Source organism: Leopardus geoffroyi, chromosome C1 (genome assembly GCF_018350155.1).
Source record: "Leopardus geoffroyi isolate Oge1 chromosome C1, O.geoffroyi_Oge1_pat1.0, whole genome shotgun sequence".
NCBI classification, from domain to species: Eukaryota; Metazoa; Chordata; class Mammalia; order Carnivora; family Felidae; genus Leopardus; species Leopardus geoffroyi.
Genome location: NC_059328.1, coordinates 80,458,901 through 80,482,101, shown reverse-complemented (window position 1 = coordinate 80,482,101; position 23,201 = coordinate 80,458,901). Strand labels below are relative to the sequence as shown.

The 23,201-nt window shown below is 45.2% G+C and overlaps 1 protein-coding gene across 20 annotated transcripts in view; it reads right to left on the bottom strand.

Annotated features, from left to right (window-relative positions):
• Positions 1-23,201, bottom strand: part of SLC44A3 (solute carrier family 44 member 3) — a 328,287-nt gene that overhangs the window by 223,774 nt on the left and 81,312 nt on the right. For 2 of the 20 annotated variants that reach the window (XR_006712481.1, XR_006712478.1), the window contains exon 1: positions 17,565-17,777. The exons of the other annotated variants lie outside the window; for them this stretch is intronic. The gene's annotated coding sequence lies outside the window, so the exon portion shown is untranslated. Of the gene's footprint in view, positions 1-17,564; positions 17,778-23,201 lie in introns of those variants that run through there. 20 annotated transcript variants of the gene reach the window in all.

Below are 23,201 nucleotides of genomic sequence, written 5' to 3'. Positions count from 1 at the left end.
ACAGGGTGTGGAGGGGGGGAGGGGTTGATCACTGCCCTCTCCCCCTACCCAGGGACTCTGCTCCCACTGGAGGGGAGTTACAAGGCTTCAATGTTACAGGGTGATGTGTGAGCCCCAAAGTGAAAGGTTGAATCCTTATTTATAGAGTTCTAGAATTGAACCAAAGACCCCCTCCCCTCAATCCCTTCAGGCTTGCTTGGGTGCTTCCTCCACAGGACTGAAATGGGTCCAGGTAGCAGCCACAGCACGTGTGGACTGTGTTGTTGCACAAAGGGCCTGCCGAAGTTGAAAAGGAAGCAAACCAGAGCTGTGCCCCTCACAGGAGCCTCCAGTCTTGGGAGGATGATGTTCAGGCCCTCAAAGGGCAACAGCTAAAAAGCCCCTTGTTTCCATATCAGACACAGGATTGAATGTCATCTAACACAGAATTACTGCAAGTCACACGTGGGGCTGCCATTGACGACGTGCTGAAACTTGCCGGGACCCCTTTCCTGTGCATGAGACAGGGCTTGAGGGAGCAGCTCAGGGGGCTCCAGAGCCAGGCACAGGGGGTCAGAGGGTGCTCCATGGCACCCTGAAAACCAGCTATAAATGGGGTACTCCCAGCTTGCAACTGATACTTGAGCCCGGCAAAGGTTAACTTTAGGGGAAGGAATGAAAAGAGTGGAAGAAGAGAGAGAAAAGAGAATTTAAAAAAAAAAGAAAAAACGTCCTACTCTTAACATCTCTCATTCAACCCTCACCACGGACGGCCCCAGGACGTGCACACTGGTAGTGCTCCTGGGACAGGCACAGCCTACATGGGAAGCATGAGGCTGGTCTCTCAGCCACGATCACCCAGCAAGGATTCTAACTCCCACCTGCCCGACTGCAGGGCCTGGGCGCTGGTGGAGAGGAAGGAGAAGAGGTGGGGGGACAGAGGACATGTTGAAGGCCAGGTACACAGAACAACCAGCTCCTGGTGCGGGTTCCTGGGGTCCAGGGCTGGGGACAAGAGCAAGGGGATGGAGTGGCAGGGGTAGAGAGGGCATAGCATCGAGGCTCCAAACAACCACTTAATGTTTTCTCCGGATTCTTCTCCCTGGATACACCTGCTTTGCGAGTTTCCCTCTTTCTTACTGATGTTTGTCTTCTGTTTATTTACCTGTTCCCTTGGAGCTGCTAGGAAAGGCTGTGGCCTGTGACTCCTCTTCCTCTGAGTGGGATAAGGAATGGGAAGCAGTGGGAGCAAGGATGGAGGGCATTGTAAGGTCTCTGCTGTCCCAGGAGAGTCCTCAAAGCCTCATGGGAATTTGGCCCACCCACTGCTGCCCTTCCGTCAATGGAGCTTTCCCTATAAACAGCAGACCCGGAGGCCTTTCTGAAGACCCACTTGCCCTGCAATTTCAGGGGGCTCACATGCTTCTCCTGAGGCCTGTGCCTTTGCCAAATGGGCATAGGATCCTGTGGCCTGAGGGATAATTGGAGATGCGTGGGCCAGGCAGATTCCATTTCTGACAAGAGCAACAGTTTGAACAGCCTGAAGATTTCAAAATCAGGCAAGGAAACGTCTGCACCAACATCCCACTGCTCCCTGGCTATAATCTCATGCTAGGCATTGCTCAACAGTCCCGCCAATCACATAGAAGCCCAGGCTGAACCCATGTGGCAATGGAGTCTTATCTTCATCGACTGCCTAGAAAAGCCCACTTTTGACCTCCTGTCTGGGTATTTCCAACTTTCTCAGGGGGCAAGGAGGCTGTCAAGGTGGTGTGGCTGACCCACAGCTTCTCCCTCTCTTTCTACTTCCCTGAGTGTGAAGCATCTGGACCCGAACTGCACTGTCTTCCACGAAGGCAGGCAGGAAACAAGGGTTAGCGCAGGCCTCAGAGGAAATGTGGTCAGTCTGGTGGGAAATCAGGTGGGCGAAAATGAAAATGAATTTTCCTTTATGACCCTCTTGGGTTTCCTTTCATGGTCTTACTGAAACCAAGGTCAGGAGGTTGTCTAGTTCATAACCCAGGACCAACCCACTCCAGAAGACGGTAGGGACCAATAGAGGAGACCATGTACTCTCCCTTGGTGGCCTGCACTGGCACTGAGTCATACTTTGTGACAGCAACAGGCAGGCCTCCTGTCCTCTCTGGAGGTGGACCCTCCCAGCAGGGTCCTTCTGCATGCTCAAAGCTGGCTAAAAATGGATTCAAACCTTTGTGTGTGTGTGCATGTGTGTGTGTGTGTATGCTTTAACAGTGTTGCTGAGATACAATTCATGTGCCACACAATTCACCCTCGGCAGTATCAAGTCCATGACTTGTGGTATGTTTACAACGGGGTGCAACTATTACCACTAATTCTGAACATCTTCATCACCCTCACAAGAAATCCTACGCCCCTCAGCCACCACCCCCTCTAACATTCCCCCATCTCCCTAGTCTAGACAACCTCGAACCTGCTTTCTTTCTCGCAGACTTGCCAATTCTAAACATTTCATATCAATGCACTCATATACATGTCTTTTTGGACTGTCTTCTTTCACTTAGTGTACTTTTAAGGTTCATCCATGTTGTAACATGTATCAATACTGCATTCCTCCTTATGGTGAATAACATTTCATTTTGTGGATGTAGCACAGGAATGTAGCCATTCATTGTGGACATTTGGGTTGTTTCCACTTATCTGCTAGGAACATTTATGTATAAGTTTTGTGTGGACATGTTTTCAGTTCTGTTGGGTATAAACCTAGGAGTAGAATTGCTAGATCATGTGGTAAGCTCTGTTTAGCCTTTTGAGAAACTTCTAGAATGTTTTTCCAAGGCACCATTTCAGCATACCACCTTGCATTTCTAGTGGGTCATGTATTATCATACGTTATATGTGTTATAGCCAGCCTAGTGGATACGAAGTGGTCTCTCACTGTGGTCTTGATTTGCATTTCCTTGATGGCTTAAGCCTTTGTTGTTGATAGAATGAACCTATTTTAGAACTTTAAACCTTTCACCTTTAAATCCAGACTCCAGATCTTTGCTTATTTTGTCAGAGAGGAGTAAAATCTTTTCTGTGGGCCATAAGAGCATCAGCTCACTGACCACCTTGAAAGACTTTGGGCTCATTCTGGCATTTTTTGAGATTCCTTGCCATTACACTAACCCTTGTCAATTACTTTGAACTTCTCACATCTCTCTTAATAAAAGTAAGAATTCTTCAACAGTAAGAGCAGAAACAAAAAATGAGAAAATATTGTTCTGAATTTAAAAACACCAAAGAGACATAACCAAGCCTAACGTGTACATTGTATTTGTATCATGATTTGAACAAACTAACAGTACAAAGGCATTTTAGGGGCATTCTGAAAAAATTGAGTATGTGCAAAGTAGCAAAGGATACCATAGAATTGCTGCTAGTTATGTTAAGCATGATGATGGTGGTGTAGTTAGATAAGACACTGTTTATTTTTTAATTTTATATTTTTTAGAGATATCTAATAAAGTAAGTGGGGATAAAAATGACACAATATCTAAAGTGTGCTGAAAATATATCAGAAAGGAAAAAAAGAAGTACATGAAACATGGATGGCAAATTTGGATGATGGGATACGGAGGTTCACTCTACTTTTCTCTTGACTTTTGTACGTGCTTAAAACTTTTAATAATAATAATAAAAATTACGGAGACACTCTAAGATCTGAATGTAAACTGTGAACTGAAAAGTTCTGTAAAATACTTGGGTCCTACATTGCAGAATGGTGTTCATCTATGTTCAGCTGAAATCTTCTTAGATGTAATACATGAAACAATTGATTCAAACACAGCTTATGTATTGTGTTTTAACTTAAAACTTACTATGTGAGTCAATGTTTTGATTGGGCTAAGACTTTTTTCTTTTGAGTTGGGGCCTTTTGATTGGCATTTGTGTTGTCCCTTTTGCATCGGCTACCACCATAAGGTCTCATCTACAATTTTTAATTATAGCTTCTTCAAAGTGGAACAAGAAGACATAGACAGTGCATAGCAACCTGAATGTAGGATGTTTCTGTATTTTCATTGTTTGTCACACAACAGCAACACTTATGCCATACAGCAAAACTGACTGCAAATATTTTTAGGAATTTAATTTTGTCTACTCTTTACTGAGCATTTCCTTTGGTTTTTAGATAACAAACAACTCTCTTTGTACTCATACTTAATTGATCTATATAATATTCAAGTAAAGTACATCACCACAGTCACAAGGACTCCTATAAACAGGCTGGGGGACGAGTGTGGCTGATTCTTGGTAAACACAGAGCTCAGCTGGTGGGAGCATTTAAGCACATGGTGCAGACTTCTCATGTGGGGCATCCCACCGGCATATTTGACAGGAAGATGGAAATCATGGCTAATATAGTAGTCTAAAAGGAATTCAGTTAAAAAAAAAACCCCTTCTTTTCTACTTAGAAAAATTGGAATTAACGGACTGAAATTTTCATTGAACATCATATTCTTTGAGTGATGGGTAGCTGGCCAACAAGCAGGCTGAGTCCGATGAAGAGTCAACATGGCACCACAGACAAAGCTTCATTCCACACAGGGGAACGTGGCCAGGAGTGGAGGCAGCAAAGAGGGCAAAGGGAGGTGGGAGATGAAGTAAGATGGGGGAGTTTTTCAATGAAGTAGTGTTGGCTACTGCCCTTTCCTCTCCAGAGATTAAATTTGATCCACTGATTCCCACAGCAAATTTGCATTGAGAATGGTGGCTGGTGACTGAACTTCAAGCCTTCTAGACCAAGTTGCAGCCACTTTAAAACTGACTCATCTCCCTCAGTGAGGTTGGGAGTGGCTGAGTATGTGTTTCAGTGCTTGGCAGCAATGTCTTTAAAGAGTGCAATGAGTTCTTTGTGGGAAGAGAGAGACAGAGAATGATAATCAATCAAGGAACATCAGAGTTGGAAGGGGCCATAGTGGCCTCTACTGCAACCATCCCATTTTACAGATGAGGTGACTGAGGTCTAGATAGACAGGGTGGCTTGTCATCGACTTAACCACGAGGTTGACCATGTTCAGCAAACACAGATATGCTAATTACATATTAATTTCAAACTTCTGCCCACATTCTCTGAAGCTCAGAGGGACACTGTATCACTGGATGATAATAAGAGGAGCAGAATTGATCACTGGAAGTGCTGACAAGGTGAATATAGAATATAAGAAAGATTCAGGCCGCCTAAAGCATCTGACCTCAGCTCAGGTCATGATCTCACAGTCCTTGAGTTCGAGCCCCACATGGGCTCTGTGCTGACAGCTCAGAGCCTGGAGCCTACTTCGGATTCTGTGTCTCCCCCTCTCTCTGCCTGTCCCCTGCTCATGCTCCCCCTGTCTCTCTCAAAAATAAATAAACAGGGGAAAAAAGGAATATAAGAAAGATTCATTGCGGAGTGAGAAAGGATCTTTGGTGACCATGTAGCCCAAAGCTCATTCTGTAGTTGAGGACAGCAAAGCTCTGAGCAGGCAGTGACAGTATTATCTGAAACATGAGCTAGAAGTAAATCTTTTTTAAAATCCTGGAAATTCATCTGTTGAAATATGCAATACCTAGGCTACTAAGAGCCCCCTGTTGGTTGGCACAGCACATAGTAGGTTCTCAATAAATGTCCTTGAGTTGAATTACAAAACTCATCATTCAGGTGAACACAGCATAAGGCACAATGTATATTCCATAAAAAGATTAAAAGGTAGTCAAAATCACAGCTGGTTGAAAGGGTAGGAAAGCCTTCCTGGAGGAGAGATCATTGAGGTGGGGCTTGAAAATGGATAGGATTTTGAGGGGTGGGTAGGAAGTGGAAAGAATGTGTTCTCTGCAGAGGGAATGGCATGTTACAGATGCAAAGGGCAGGGTGCCGGGAGTTTGGGGAATGTCCAGATATCCAGTTGGCACAGTATAGCACTATGCAGGGGAGTAGGGGTGGTGGGATGGTCACTGAAGGCCCATACCTCTCTGTCCTTAATTCTTCATGAGGCTCTGGAGAGGCCTAAGGTTTTGAGGTGGGGAAGGACATATAAGATCCATCCTCAGGAATGAGACCCTGAAAGAAGCGGACACTCAGTTCAGAGACAGGAATTTTCTACATTTTATCCAAATGCTTTGGCTCTATGAAAAGGTCAGAAAAACACTGGTGACTATCTTTCTTGGGAAATACTTTCAGAGCACTGAAGCTGTTAGAGAGATAAGCATCCTTATGATGGTTGCCATGATTCAGGCCCATTCTGGCTCATAAAGTATAAGGACACACAAAGATCAAATTTGTTAGAGTAACATGTTTGCTAAACATTCTCGGTTCAGAAAAGTTCAGGCTCAGTTCAAATTTGGGGCTGAGATTTGAGCCAATGTTGATTTTATCAGCACCCATTTGCCCCAAGACTAGAGAAAACATTGTATTAGTTCTAATGATGCCGATAAAAGAAATGAAGATGACCATCTACTGAGTGTCTCCTATTAGTCACTGTATTAAGGCACTAATATTTTCAGCAATTTTCAGAGATACATAGCATTAGAGGTGTGTGGTAGATATTGTTGTCTGTGCAGGAAGCTTCCCCATTATCCTGATATCAGTGGCCATGTGACCAAGGACTGGCCAATCATAATTGCTCATCCCCTGCTGGCCATACTGATTGGACCAAGGAGTGGATATAGGACTCTTCCTGCACCCATCACAGTCCTTTCTTGAGACAGATGCCTTTGATGCTGGGAGCGAGGAGCGTGTTCTGCTGGGTTAAGCTGGGACTAGGGTGGTTACAGTGACAATTGCCTCTACCTCTGCCTGATCCTGCTTCCTCTACTCCGTCACAGATGTGGTGCCTGAGCATTCACTCAAACAACTTCCAACTTGTTAATAACTTTTTCAGAGTGGTCTCCCAGGGAACAGACCAGAAAAAAAGGAGGAAAAGGAGGAAAGGGAGGAGAAGGAGGAGGAGGAGGAGGAGGAAGAGAATTGTGGTGGGGGTAGGATGCTGATATCTGACTTAATATCGAATTTTCCTTCTATTGCATGGTATAATTACAAATAAAAATATAAGCATTCAGGAAGCCTTGAGAGTCCCTCTGAAATCTTTTTCTGGGGTGCCTGGGTGGCTCAGTCGGTTGAGCATCCAACTTGTGCTCAGGTTATGATCTCACAATTTGTGAGTTTGAGCCCCGCGTCGGGCTCTGTGCTGACAGCTCAGAGCCTGGAGCCTGCTTTGAATTCTGCATCTCCCTCTCTCTCTGCCCCTCCCCTGTTCACACTCTGTCACTGTCTCTCAAAAATGAATAAACATTAAAAAACAAATTTTTTTTTAATGTTTTTTCCAAGGAAGGCTCAAACCAGTGACCTCTCCATCAGCTGCCAGGAATTCTAGGACAGTTTAGAGGTGGTTTTGCCTAAAGGCTGGGAGTGACCTAGACTGCCTCTCAAGGATGCTTCCAGCTTTGCTATCAATTATGCTTTACATAGCTAAGAGCTATCTTGAATAGATGATTTCAGAGAAATTTGCAGTTTGCATGGGTTGAGATCCAATGTCGTTTTTGCTGAGTAGACATGGTCGATGAAAGCCTCTGAATAAGCAGGGATAATGCAGCCTTTGGCCAGCCTGGGAACTCTCTCACCCTCATCACTCTGTCACTGACTTGTTCACTGTCCTCAGGTCTCTGGTGTGCAAATCTAAAGCGGGCATTCCAAGAGCTGAGGTTGGACTAACCCTCTCCAGAGCACGACAGTGACCCTCTCACAAGGCTGTGTGGCAGGGGCTGGGGCTGCCTCACATACCACCTGCTGAGGGGCTGAGGGCTGAAATCAGTCTGCACTCTGCTCCCCGAGCCCTGGGACCAGGAGACACTGCATCCACCCAGAAGACAGGATGCCTTTCTCCCAGTTTCACACAGGAACCACACTGGCAACTTTCCCTCTGCCAGGAGCATATCTTCCCTCCCTCTAATCATTCTCCCATCTGAATTAAAAAGAAATTCCGGAACCTGGCATAAATGATTGCCAGGGACTGGGGCATACCTGTAATGGGCAGGTTTGTTCACAGTTCATGGGGCATAAAGACTTAATTCGTTTTCACATTAAATCGGCTGATTGGATATGACAACTAAATCTCTCATTGTCATTTCAATAACAAAAAGGATTTGGAGCACTAGGGAAAGAACTCGCTTTACTAAATAAAGAATTCGTATTTATTTATTTTTTTTGGAAAGATGATTTTCATGCAGAGTTCAATAAGATTACTTGTAATCTTAGCACATACTCAGACAAAACGATTAGAGCTGGGCATGTGGATTTTATTGAAAAGCTTAGAGTGAGACCAAAGATGGGAAAATACAATTTTTCTTTCCTATTTATTTATTTATTTATTTATGTCCAGGCCAAAATGTATGTATTAGTCAATATCTTGGAAACTTTACCATGGAGGTAACTCTACCTTCTTGCACCACAAGTACCTGAAGATGAATGTCAGGTCCTGCCAGAGGCACACGGCAGCCCAGGCCTCATAACCAGGGCCTGTTGGTCACTCTGAAAAGGCAGATGGACCCCACGTAAGGGGCAGAGCAGGCCATTTCTGGTAAGTTACAGACCTGCCAGTGAGACATGGAATAAGGGTGCTGGGGTTGGTGAGAGCAGTTCGCATATTTGTGCCCAAATCCTGGTCCTCAATAAGACAGGAAGAGCCTCTCTAGAGATACCAGAGTCAAGGAGAAAAAGACTTGGCCCTGAGTTGTTCTCCAGACCTGTCTGACTTCAGGTTAATAAAAGAATATATAAAGCTAAATCACAAATGAACAGGCTAGCCTGAATGACAGGCCCAGTGGCCTGGGCCACTTGCTTGGTATAATTTGAGCAAGTCTTCCTTTTTTTTTTTTTTTTTTTTTTTATAATTTTTTTTTTTTCGTTTATTTATTTTTGGGACAGAGAGAGACAGAGCATGAACGGGGGAGGGGCAGAGAGAGAGGGAGACACAGAATCAGAAACAGGCTCCAGGCTCTGAGCCATCAGCCCAGAGCCCGACGCGGGGCTCGAACTCACGGACCGTGAGATCGTGACCTGGCTGAAGTCGGACGCTTAACCGACTGCGCCACCCAGGCGCCCCGAGCAAGTCTTCCTTTGAGTTTAACATGGCTTTTACTGAGGGGCATCTTTCTAACAGGAGAGGAAAGTGGTAACTCACTACTACTTTAGCAAGAGTGAGTTTGTCATATGGAACCAACAGAAAAAGAAGACAAATCTGAGAGCTGTATAAACAGAGTGAAGATAGGTGGGAATCTGGAAGTGAAGGGGCAGGGAGGCCTGATGGTAAGTTTGTTCTCATCCTGCAAGCTCACCTTTTCCAGAACTTGTTCTGGGTTAAAAGGAAGGGCTATACCCAGTTCTAGCCTCTGTTTTGTAGCAGTATATTGGGACACGTGTATTTCCTTGTTTCCGCACAACAGGGGTGCCTCAGACTTGCAGACATAAACAACAAATCCCACAGCCTGATGCTCCTGAGCTAGGTTTGGGCCACAGGCCCCCGCTGGGATCAGAGAACAGCTAGCCTTCCTAAAAACTGAGCCTCCCTAAGCAAATATGTTTCAAATTCCAAAGTTAGCATGAAGCATCTAAGAAAATAAATGCAGGCGGAAATAACTATTAGTAGGAACAAAGCTGCTCTGTTTGTTCTGTGGGCTTAGGTACCTGGAGAAAGCCCTCTTCTTGCAAACATAACAGCCTGTAGAATTTGGACAAAAAAGCAACAAAGCAGCCAGAGAGGGTGCATCTCTGGATTATCTGCATCCCTTGTATTCCAAAATGTTTTTCTATACAAAAGATCTTAGATCACATGGCAGTCCACCCATCCATGCATGTGTCTATCTACCCATTATCCATCCACCCATCCATCCATCCACCCATCATTCACTTATCCACCCATCTGTCTGTCCGTCTGTCCATCCATCCATCCATCCATCCATCCATCCATCTCCCACCTACCCACCTATTGTCTATCTGTCCACCCATCTATCCACCTATCCACTCATCCATTCTTCCACCCATCCAACACTACTTGTTACCCATTATGTATATGAGGCAAAGGACAACCAGCCACATATACTCATGTACTCACTGTGTGGGCAGGAAGTAGGCAGTTCTTTTCTTTTAGCAAAGGAAATAACTGACAGACATAATAAGGCCCAGTAAGACAGACATAAAGAGCACAGACTCTGGGGACACCTAGGTGGCTCAGTTGGTTGAACATTTGACTTTAGCTCAGGTCATGATCTCTCAGTTCGTGAGTTCAAGCCCCACATCAGGCTGGGCTCACTGCTGTCAGTGCAGAGCCCACTTTAGATCCTCTGTTCCCCTCTCTCTGCCCCTCTGCTACTTGGCTCTCTCAAAAATAAATAAACATTAAAAAAAAAAAAAGAGAACAGACTCTGGAGTTAGCAGTCCCTTTCTGACCATGTAGGAAAGTTATCTAGCCTTTGGGTGCCTCAGTTCCCTCCTCTATAAAATGAAGGAACAATAATAGCTCCTATTCTACTGGTTTGCTGCAAGAACTGAATAAACAATGACTATAAAGTGTTTAGCACAGTGCCTGGAATATATAATGTGTTCAATAAATTTTAGCTAGTATTTTTCAAAGTAGGAAGACCCAGTGAATTCTGTAGAGTCTAAAAGGTAGTGAGAAGGGGGAGTTTCCTAAGGGGCAGAAAGATGTGTCAGAGGTCATGACCAGGCTCTGGGGATACTTTATAAATGCCCCAGCCATGGGCATGGAGGAAGCAAGTTGATTGGTGAAGAGAGGGTTAAGTTAAATTTGTAAAATTTTTTTCAAGTTTACTTATTTTGATAGAGAGAGAGAGATGTGGGAGGAACAGAAAGAGAAGGAGAGAGAGATAATCTCAAGGAGGCTCTGCACTGTCAGCGCAGAGCCCAACGCAGGGCTCAAACTTATAATCCATGAGATCATGACCTGAGCCAAAATCAAGAGTTGGACGCTTAACCGACTGAGCCATCCAGGTACCCCAGAGAGGAGTAAGTTAAAACCTAAGGTTTTCTTAATATGTTTGTCTTCATATTCCCAGAGGTCCAGCAACAGTTCAAGCCAACAGTTCTGCCAAAAAGCATCCTGTCAGGAAAAGCCAGGGGATGGGGGAATGTCCCCAGGAAGAACAGAGGGGGCAGATCAGAAGATCTATGTGGCAGAAATCTTGCAGGATCCTGATAAGGGCAAACCATCAGCCAGGGAGTCTGCTGAGGCTTTGAGAGGACAAATCAGAGGAAGCAGCTGATAAGAAGTTGAAGGAGGGAAAAATGCCAGGTCTAAGGCCGAGGGGTTCCACAGTCAACATGGCCACTTCTACAAACCCACTGGAATGTCTGGAGAAGGGAGAGACCCTGGCTGGGAATCAGACATCTGGGTGATACAGAGAGACCAGATAATTCTGTGTCTGGCAGAGAAGGGGAGTGAATCCCCTAAAGATGTCCCACAGGCTTCTTTTGGCCAGCTTGCTCCTGGAACACAGGAGTCAGGGCTAGGATGGGGAGTATACTGTGATTCATGGGAAGAGCCTCCCTTTGATACTGGAACCTGCAGTTAAACTTCTCTGGAACTCTTTCTGTATATCTTGAAGGTGAGGACCCACCACCTGCCCACCTCCATCTCAGAGGGACATGGTAGATGTAAACCCAATGAAGACTGGAGACCCAGAACAAGGGAAGGAGGGAATGCCGAAGAATTCTGCCAGCAGGTCCTGATTCTGCTCTGGGAGAGAGACAGGCTAGGAAGATGGTGGTTATCTCTGAGATTATACAGTACAGAGTTCCCTGCTCTAGAGCCACACACCCCTGAGGCCCCAGCAAGGCTTCCCCAAAGATGCTGGGATAAACTGGCCGAGTTTGTCCAAGATGCATCATGCGCATGACACCCAGAGAATACATCTTGTCCCTTAAGATACATCAACCTTGGCTCAAATACAGACTTATCAGAACTACAAATCACCCCCTCAGACATCCGCAAATTCTGAGGAGTCTTCTTCATAGTCAGCCTTGAGGCTGACTTCCCATTGAATTCAGTTTCTACCTCTGCTCCCTGTTCTGTAGATGCTGTCCCAGTTTCACGCCAGGGCGACCTATGTGGAACTCGGCACTTTCCCTAGATTCCCACCAAGCCTGTGTGAATGCATGTGAAATGGGTTTTCCTGGAGGGGCAAGGAAGCATGGGGGCAGATCATGCCAGCACAGAGCAGATGACTGCAGATCATCAAGTAGACTTCCTTGTTCTTACCAGTTTGTTTTGCCCCCAACCTTGCAGCTTGTCATCTTTCTTTTCTCATCAATCCCTCCACAACTAACCTTTATCTGCTCTCCCCTACCTCTGAGCTCCCATTAAATTCTAATTCAGAAAAATTTAATTGTTAATGAAATCAATTTAAAAATTTTTTAACTTTATTTTGAGAGAGAGAGAGAGGGAAAGAGAGAGAGAGAGAGGAAATCCCAAGCAGGTTCCACACTGTCAGAACAAAGCCTGACACAGGGCTCCAACTTATGAATGTGAGATTGTGACCTGAGCCAAAACCAAGAGTCAGACACTCAATTGACTGAGCCACCCAGCACCCCAATTAAATCAATTTAATTTTTAATGTGCTTGTCCTCACCTAAGGCATGATTCAGGATCTCACCTTCTTTCTCTAGATACTTATCAAGGTCTGTTCTTCAATAAAGATAGGCCCATCTAAGAGAGAGTTAAACTAATTTTTTGTCTTGCCTAGCTAGGCCTGACTGAGGGGAGACCACAGAAGCGGAAGGATGCTACTTTTTGGGGGGCCATGGAAGAGCTAAGACTTCTTAGGCCCCGTGAAATATGTGTGGCTGGTTCAGGAGGCAAAGGTGCATTGACAAGTGCCTCTCCTTCCTCTGCCTGGGGAACATTCCCTGTGCAGGTGGGAAAAATTACAAACTTGCTTCCTCTCCAGAGATCGAGGAATAACTTTGGACCATGGTGGTGGGTGCTCTTTCTAGATCAGATGCTAAATCAAAAAAGCTAACTTGACACCAGGAGGTCGCCCCTGACAAAGGTATTTCATTTAGTAAATATCAAATAAAACTTTAACCCTCACTGGAAAAAAGGTAATAGAGTGGTTCAGAGTCATTGCTAGGGCTACCATATTATTAAGCCATCCCTAGAAAGGGGAAATGGGCCATCTCCCCCTGCCCATTCACTGTCCACCCCAGGAAATACACAAGAGAACAAAATGGACTTGATGGTTGTCAATGGGTCCAACAACTCTTAACCTCAGCGGACTGGCCCTGGGCTGAGAACCTCGGATACACAATCCCAGTTAATCTTCAGAGAGAATCTTCAAAGATTCTCTAAGAGATTTCTCACCATTATATGGATGAAGAAATCAAGGCTTGGACAGGTGAAGCGATGTATCCAAAGTCTTCAAGCCAGTGAGAGGTAGATGTTGGTTTGAATTCTGTTCGCCTTCCTCCAAATCCCAGTGGCTTTCTATTATCATCCCCACACCGACCCCAATCCCACAGTGATGTAGAGGGGGGAAAAGCTGAGACAAGCACAGGACAGACAATGCCTGCAGCCTGCAGAATGCAGAATGGAACAGTAACACTGAGACCCTCGGAGGTCTCTATCTTTAGTTCTTAGATTTCCTTCGGTTCTTGGTAAGGCTCCTCGGGAAAAACTCTAATCTGTCTCAACTGAACAAAAGCAAGGATATTTTATTAATGTCTTGTCAGGAGGATGGCAGCTGGGATTTTGAATACCCTCTAACTTCTATTGCAATTGTCAAATATGATCATGCCTTTTACCTCCAAAATCATACCTCGGAGTCATCTTATGTTAGAATCCTTACAGAATACAGGAAACTTCTTTAATCACTTTATGTTGAACAACAAAATGATGACATCTTAGTCTTTTTTTTTTTTTAAATTTTTTTTTCAACGTTTATTTATTTTTGGGACAGAGAGAGACAGAGCATGAACGGGGGAGGGGCAGAGAGAGAGGGAGACACAGAATCGGAAACAGGCTCCAGGCTCTGAGCCATCAGCCCAGAGCCCGACGCGGGGCTCGAACTCACGGACCGCGAGATCATGACCTGGCTGAAGTCGGACGCTTAACCGACTGCGCCACCCAGGCGCCCCGACATCTTAGTCTTAAGCCATCTAAAGCAATGCTAATGTGGGATCCTATGGAAGATTCCTGGCAATACAGGAAGGTAGGGGAAAGAGGAATCTGACACACTTATTCCTGGGGATCTGACCCCTGACTATTGAGTGTTAGAGGCCACAGTAAACAAACCATATAAAGATCATGTTAAAAATCAATACTACTCCATGCTATAGTTTAAAAATAAGTGGTTATCTTATGAGATCACAAATAAGGAAAGGATTCTTGTAGCTTGGGGTAAATTTTCCAATGACAACATTGTACTTAGATTCAAAAAGTGCTGAATGTCAAGCAACCTGGGTGGATATGCAGATGATGTGCTCCAGAAAACTGGCCTGAAGACCAAGACATTTATGCATAAGGCACCTTGGAAGAGTCTGATTAAAAGCATTGCATTGCGAGTGGGTAAAGACTACATGTCTACATTGTTAACATGATGTGATTTTTAAATAGAGTAAAACCTTAGTTTGTGAGCATGATTCGTTCCAGAAACATGCTTACAATCCAAAGCACTTGGATATCAAAGCGAATTTCAAGAACCATTGGCTCAGTTGATCATGTGATGGTTGGCATCACATACTACTTGTATTGAAGACATCACTCGTTTATCAAGTTAAAATCAGAAATGTTTGTTCATCTTGCAGAACACTTGCAGAATAAGTTACTCGCAATCCAAAATTTTACTTATATCACTTAAACTATTAACATATTAATCAGTGTTTATAAATTACTAAACAGCATTTGTGATTTTATATATAGGTAATTAAAATATGTTAACTATTATACACAGATAATTGTCTCATTCATTTATGTCTATTGATATAAATATGAATCCTCTATTCATACATATATATATTTTTATATTCGTATCAACAGAATCCTCTATTAAACTCTCATTGGATAAATGGGGACGCTCTAATATTTGGAGTCATCTTACATGCAGTAATCATTCAACGTCTTATATCCATGACTTCACCCTAACTCATACACACTTAAGCCTAGCATACAGGGGCGCCTGGGTGGCTCAGTCTGTTAGGCATCCAACTCTTGGTTTCAGCTCAGCTCGTGATCTCAGGGTTTGTGAGCTGGAGCCCCACATTGGCCTCTCTGCTGATGGTGCGGAGCCTGCTTGGGATTGTCTCTCTCTCTCTCTCTCTCTCTCTCTCTACCCCTCCCTCATCTCTCTCTCTCTCTCTCTGTCTCGAAATAAATAAACTCATTTAAAAAATAAATCTTAACATAGTCTGTCGTCAGTCAAATGCTGTTGAGTTGTTGCTGTCATTTTAGAGATACAGAAATAGAGATTCCAGGAGGTTACAATACTAGGCCAAAGTACACAGCTGATAATAAGCAGAGCTGACTGCTTCTAGAACAGTCTCCTGATGCCTCAGCCAAGGCACAAGCCACTATATCAAGCTGGAGAACAAGGAAACATTTCCTCCTCTGCTGGGAACAGAGCCCCAGCATGGGGCAAAGACTCTACAATGCCTTGGCTCGTAAGCCATGCAATGTGGAACTGGTGACGTGACATTCTGGGATCCAGCCACCACCCAAGACAATGCCACACACGTAAATTTGGCCTTTTGCTAATTGGTTGTCAATTCATCATAGCTGTGAAGCAGAACTAACAACATGTGGCTTAGAAATTCCCACCTTTTTTTTTTTCCCCCCATTTCAAATGTTATCTCCTTTTTCTCACATTCTTTTCAGCACATGATAGCAGCACTGCCTGGGAACTCGCTCCCAGCACTTTTCTGGAGGGGACAAGCTCCATGGAAAATTTTCAGATGTGTGATAATGTAAGAAATACTAGGAAAAGAGGCTGGCAGAAGAGGCATTGCCACTAGGTTGCTAATACTGCAAGTCGGCATGCGTTTTGGTCACTGACACTAAATATAGTCATGGTTAGGGGATGTTTGTGATTTTTTTAGTTACGTTTTATTGAGATTGGGAGATACATTCTCACAAGTTAAAAAAATGTGGTCTCCCAATATAATTTTAAGAACATTAAGAAAAATTTTTTAATGTTTATATTTAAGAGAGAGAGAGAGAGAGCGCGCGTGGGGGAGGGGCAGAGAGAGAGGGAGACACAGAATCTGAATTAGGCTCCAGGCTCTGAGCTGTCAGCACGGAGCCCAATGTGGGGCTCGAACCCACAAACCGTGAGATCATGACCTGAGCCACAGTCGGACGCTTAACCGACTGAGCCACCCAGGCGCCCCAAGAACAATACTTTAAAGAAAGGTTAACATTCCCTTACATAAGAAGCATATGGAGTGTGTGTGTGTGTGTGTGTGTGTGTTTCAATCTTCCTCGGTTCTGGACAAGTCGAGCTTTCAAAGCTTTCAAATATCTCTTGGTGCGTCATGCTATAGTCACAGAGGTTTTTTGCCTGCTGCCTCCCCACCATTCGATTGATCAAAAAATCCTTCCTGGGGCGCCTGGGTGGCGCAGTCGGTTAAGCGTCCGACTTCGGCCAGGTCACGATCTCGCGGTCCGTGAGTTCGAGCCCCGCGTCAGGCTCTGGGCTGATGGCTCAGAGCCTGGAGCCTGTTTCCGATTCTGTGTCTCCCTCTCTCTCTGCCCCTCCCCCGTTCATGCTCTGTCTCTCTCTGTCCCAAAAATAAATAAACGTTGAAGAAAAAATTTAAAAAAAAAAAAAAAAAAAAAATCCTTCCTGATACCCAAACTTTTCCTTTCCATCCCCTCCCTAGGCCCCAACTAGCTCTCAGAGTTGTCCACTATAAACATTCCTCCTAGGGATTCAGTTGGGAACAGCGCGTCTCCTTCTAGGCATTTAAGACCCAGGACGGTAGGGTGAGAGGAGACTTCATTGGGTCCTCTGGAGCAAGGCCTTAATTATTGCCATGGAAAAGGGCTCCAGAGTCAAAGGCGTCAGTGGTGACATGTCAGGGCAGACTCTGAGAATGCTGTTTGGGTTTGTGGGAAAGGACATCCTGACAAAAGGGACCAGGTCCCAGCACCACGCTACTCTTTGTCTTACCTCTCCCCCCACCCTCCGCTCCCAGATCCACCTCTCTGAATTGGCGTCAAGGGGCCTACCTCTGAGTGTGGCTATGGGAGAAGACCATTCCAGGTCCAGACTGGGGCACGGGCGAGGGAATGCTTCCACTTCCTGAGCATAAATCACCATTGTCAAGAGCGAACGTTATGACCCCCTTCTGAACGACAGCATTTAACTGACTAGAAATTTACTGTTTCAGGGCGACCAAAAGCCAGAAAGCAATTGTTAATTCTCAGCATGATCTAGAATTTGTTGACATACACATCATTCCTTTCTTCCCTGATTTACATGCACATATAAGTCACCACCTAAACCCTACGCATGAGTCTCATCATTTCAAAGATCAAGCCCAGATCTACACAGGGCCCTCAGGTTCAGATCCTACTTACCCCTCTGTACCACTGACCCCTCCTTCTGTGCATCCAGCCATCTTGTCTTCTTCCTGGGGAGACTTCCTGATCCCTCAGTCCTAGCAGGACCTTCATCCCTGCCCCAGTTACAGACTCTTCTAGCAACTTAGTAATCCCTACAGGACTTACATAATTGCAGTCAAGCAATTAACTAGTTGGTGATTTACTTCACATTCCTGAATGTCAGCTCCCAGAGGGCAGTGACCATCTCTGCCTTATCCCACAAGAACTTAGGACTGTGCCTTGCATATATAATGAGTACAAAATATTTGTTTGAATGAATAATGAGGGGTCGAGGTGTCAGAATGTCTGTGCAGCCACACCAAATATTGTGGTGAGTTTGGCCCAGCTGACTAGCTCCAGGAGCCAGAGACATGAAGCCTGGGTGGGTGTTGGTGGAGGCCAGAGGATAGGGACAGGGCAGTTCAGCCATGAAGCATTTCACAAAAAGACCTCAGGCTGCCCTGCCGGCTGGACGCCTCCAATGTTGAGCAGAGAGAGCACTCTGGGATTTGTCTTCCTGGTTCCATGTTTTTTTTTTTTTTTCTGAGCAGCACAAGACTGGAGGGAAAAACAGTTTAGGAAGAAACACAACATTCTTTTATTCATTGAAAGTCTGGGAAGTCCTCATGAGGAACAGGACAAGTTGGAGTGGCCAAACTCATTTTTCACACTGCAAAGCCCAGAAGGGACCCTGGTCATTTGAGGGTGGGAGAAGAGTCATGAAAGTATTTGAGGCTCCCACTGAAAGAACTCTTCTGGCTTTGGCGTCAAAAATACTTGGGTTTAAGTTCTCTGCTTCCACTCGCTAGCCGTGTGAACTGAGGCAAATGACTTAACCTCTCCTTGAACTTCAGTAGACTTTATCAGTAAAACGGACATGATCCTTGGGTTACCGGAGGAATTAACCATTCTAAGCCAGGTGTGTGATGCAGGGGAGGCACTATAAATAAAGAATAGCTAAAATTATTGACAGTTTATTACTCTGTTAGGTTCTGGAGGGACGTTTAGTTTTGATTGCTGTGAACTTTGACCCTTCTTTTTATCAGGGGTTATATAATAATCCACCCTGAGGCAGGAGTTTATATAACTGTTAGAAAGTTTGCTTCTCAAATTTAGAAAACATTTTTTTCCCCCTCTTAACAGCTCATTGGTCACATTAAATCCAATTACAGCCCTGATTGAGAAACTTCATGGTTGGGATTATCCACAGCAATCAATACTCTCTTGGCTCCAGGAGAAGGCAGGTCCATTCCATTCCGCTGTCCTGGAAATGCCGGGCTCAGGTGTGGTGGCTTATTACCAGGTAATGTTAGAAAGAACACACACAGAGACGCGCATTCCTGAGCCATGAGCATGGGCTTTTGTTTGTCCACTCCTTATAAGGAGCGAGTTATCAGTCCTGCAGAAAGGTCGCTGCTATTTCTCTCTCCTCAAAGGACTGAAATCAGCTTTTTTCCTCAGAGGGGTGGGGCGGTGATTAAGCAGGGTGAATACGCCAGCACTTCAGATATCCAATTGTGAGGATATCACAATTGTGAGGATATCTGTGTTGACAGATCCTTGCTGCAGAGCTGGGTTTTGGGGCTTTTATCAGATCTGGGGGACTCTCAGAAGACGTACTTAGATGCATCCCCAACCCCTCCCTGCCAGGGGCAAGCGACCCTGAAGATCCACTTTTGCAGCCAGAGAGCCAGCTGCAAAGTTGGCCCGGTTGAAGGAGCTGGGGCTCTGTCTGCTCTGTGATCACCCCTCTTTGCTCCTTCTGCCTTCTCCCTTTGCCAGTAGCCCTTGAGCATTGATGTGTGGAGCTGGGGGCTGCTGGGAGGAGCAGGGAGCCTAGAAAGTGGTGGGTGCTGCTTTTCCTCCTGTCAGAAGGGTCAGCTCTTCACACCTCACAAGAAGCAAGGACATAAGGCAGCCACCCTGGGGTCTCCAAGCCTCGAGCCTCGCTTCCTCGCCAAAGCCCCCATCCTGTCCGTCCCTCTCCTATCCTCAGGGTTCCACCACACCATCTTGCACCCAGTGCATGGTCTGACATTGCACAAGCTTGTGTGGGTTGTGGTGCTTTCCTGGGCACACTGGTCTTGCCTCCCCACCAAGACCACAGGCTCTTCGTAAGCAAATACACAGCTTGCACCCCATCTGCAGCCCCGCAGGGCCCAATTCAAGGGCTAGGCATTTAAATAGGTGCTGGGTGCAAGCTGGTTGATGGTGAGTTGATTAGGTTACAGGGTCCATAAAGCCTGGATGATACTCTCCTTTCAATGCTTTGTTGAGAATGTGGCCAAAGTTGTTGAGAGCTGGTTATCTGAAGGCATTTAGGTCTCTTCCACCTGATACTTGCTCCTAGTTATGCCTGGGGCGGACCGGGCCCCAGCATTCCACTGTCCCTTCCTCCTGCGGGCAGCCATTTTCAAATCCACTTTCGGATCCTCCTCCAAGTGGGAGCCAGCCCCACTGTGTGCCCAGCGCTGACCCAGACATCAGTGCAAGGGTAAAGTAGAGCTACCATCCAGCCCCCAGGAGGCTTCTGTGTAGTTCAGGCATGAAAACACACATGGGGAGTACCTCCACAGGCACCCTTACCCCACATCGGCCTTCCTTCTATCTCTTGGACTTATTTATTGATTTATTTTAATGTTTATTTATTTTTGAGAGACAGAGTGTGAGCCAGGGTGGAGCAGAGAGTGAGGGAGACACAGAATCTGAAACAGGCTCCAGGTTTCAAGCTGTCAGCACAGAGCCTGACATGGGGCTCAAACTCACGAACTGTGAGATCGTAACCTGAACAGGAGTCAGACTCTTAACTGACTGAGCCACCTAGGCACCCTCATCCCTTGGACTTTTTAAAACTTTGTCTTATCAATTTCCTGCTGTCACTTTTCCACACCCTGGGAACTCAGACCAACTTCTCAATGTTCCCTTTGTGGGGACGTCTTTTAAAGACCTCCTTGTCTTTTATAGGTTTTATTGTTAATTGCTGTAACAGTAGTAACAGGCTTGAGGAATTCACAAAGGTTCCCAAATCTTTCCTTTTGGCACCTGCTGATAAAAAAATAAATTGGTGCAACTTTTCTGGGCAGGAAATTGGCAGTATTGCCTTGGAAGTTTCACGTGTTTTAGTTCTTTCTGTTCCATCAGGTTCTTTGTGCTCTGAGAAGGGCAGGGCCAGTGCAGAGCCTGCTTGGGATTCTCTCTCTTAAATAAATAAATAAACATTAAAAAAAAAAAAAAAAAAAAAAAAACGACAAGACTCTTAAATACAGAGAACAAATTGAGGGTTGATGGGGGGGCCGGGAGGAGAGGAAAATGGGTTATGCTCACTGAGAAGGGCAGTTGTTGGGATGAGCACTGAGTGTTGTATGTAAGCGATGAATCACAGGAATCTACCCCCAAAACCAAGAGCATACTGTATACACTGTACGTTAGCTAACTTGACAATAAATTATGAAAACAAACAAGCAAACAAACACAGGACTTTTGTAGTAATATGGAGGATCACTCCAATGAGGTTCCTAGAAAAAACAAAAAACAATGTCTAATCTCACTAATAAGAACAGGACGGTAAGTTAAGAGATCTCCAAAAGCGTTGGCTGTGTACATAGATAGAACAGTTAGACCAGCTACAGAATGCCCAGATAAACTACACAAGGTGATCTGTGGCAGAAAAAAGCTCATCCTCTTCCAAATCCTTGTCACAGAAAACAGTCTCCTAGAACTGGGGGCTGTGATGGGGCAGAGAAAAGGAACTGTCTTGAGCCGGCCACCTGCCTGAACAATTAATTACCCCCATGAGAGTCCACAGATGTGGTTAATTTCAGAGATTCTTCATGGACAGAAAGCCCATCATCAAAATACAGTGGATGTTTTCCCCTGAGGCTTTTCAGAACCGTGAGACAATGGCTCACGTTTTGTTTAGCAGGAATTTAAGACTGAATGGCTTTAACTTTCTGAAGAATGAGAAGTACACGTGAACCTGTAGCTTTTGGTGATGATAGGAGCCCTCCTATGGTCACCAAGAACTCACAGGAGGGAAAATACATCTCAATGGACTACTGGGTACACTTGTTGCCTCTAGTAAAGTCACTACTTAGAAGCAAATTAGAAAACATCATAAAGGTAGTGGTCAGAATAATCCTCCAAAACAGAAAATTATAAATGGTAGAAATATTCATATTTTAAAACAAGAATTAAGTAGACTGTGGGAACAGGAAAATAATCTTACTTTTGGTTTCAAGATATACTGGTAGTATAAGCTGAGGACATAGACATTTATTACAGCCTCATTCGAAGACTTCATCTACTAAAGAGTGTGTTGTTATTTGAAACATCCCTGAACTACATGACTTCCAGAAACATGCCTCATCTGAGAATTTGGGACTCTGGAAGAAATCAAAACCATCTTTGATCTTGTAAAAAAAAAAAAAAAAGCCACATAAAAAGCCCTATAATGAAACCTTATCAATGTATTTCACACTGAAGTGAAAAAAATATCCTAAATATATGGAAAAAGAGAAAAGCATATGTAGAAAAGTTCCTCATATAACAATTAATAGCATAAAACAGGGGCACCTGGGTGGCTCAGTCGGTTGAGTGTCTGACTTTGGCTCAGGTCATGATCTCACAGTTTGTAGATTCAAGCTCCGCATTGGGCTCTGTGCTGACAGCTCAGAGCCTGAAGCCTTCTTCGGATTCTGTGTCTCCCTCTCTCTCTGCCCCTCCCCCGCTCAAACTCTGTCTCTTTCTCTCTCAAAAATAAGTAAACATTACAAAAATTTAAATACACATAAAACAGAGGAGTGACTGTGTGCAGGTAAGTTTACATGCATCTCAAGTATCATGTGTGTCCTTACAACAGGACTGGGATAGGTATCGATGTCCTTGTTTTCTAGATCTAGAAGATATCAAGTCTCAGGCAGTTAAGCACATTATCCGAGGTCACACAGCTCTCACGGATGGTCCAGGATCTGACAGCACACCTGTCTAATCAGAACATCTCAGGCACAACCAGCTTACCTTCCCTTGTATAGTTTGGCACTCACTCCCCACTTCCTGCCTCCTACAGGCTGAGCCCACCCTGGTCCAGAGGGACCCTGCCTCCTGCCTCCTTGGAAGCTCCCTGCCAGCAGGAGGCCCAATGCTGCTTTTAGAGCAAATAAGTATGAGTCATGGATGTGCATACGCCCCAACCTAACACAGCATAGCCTCTTTCTCTAGCTCCTGTGGACCCTCCACCAAGCCCTGGTCTCTTCCAAGCCACACACAGGTCACAAGGAAAGGGCACCAATACCTGTGTCTTTTCTCTGCCTGTGGTCATACCCTTTGGCTTTGACAGTTGAACTTACCAGGTGTTGGGGGGACTCTCTTCCCCACCACTTGGCTCTTGAGAAACCCGCTAGACTGTGTAAGGCATGGAGGGTGGGAGTAGCTGTGGAGCAGCTGGGAGGGATCCTTCCTGGAGGCTCCCAACAGTAGCTCTGACCCTTGGCTGGTTGTGGAGAGACTGCCTATAGCCTCAGGGCCACTGGAGAGAGCTCTGTCAGAAAAGCTCAGTAGGAACATGCCTGTAGCCCTACCGTGAGCCTCTGGGCAACGCACTTAGCCTAGCTGAGC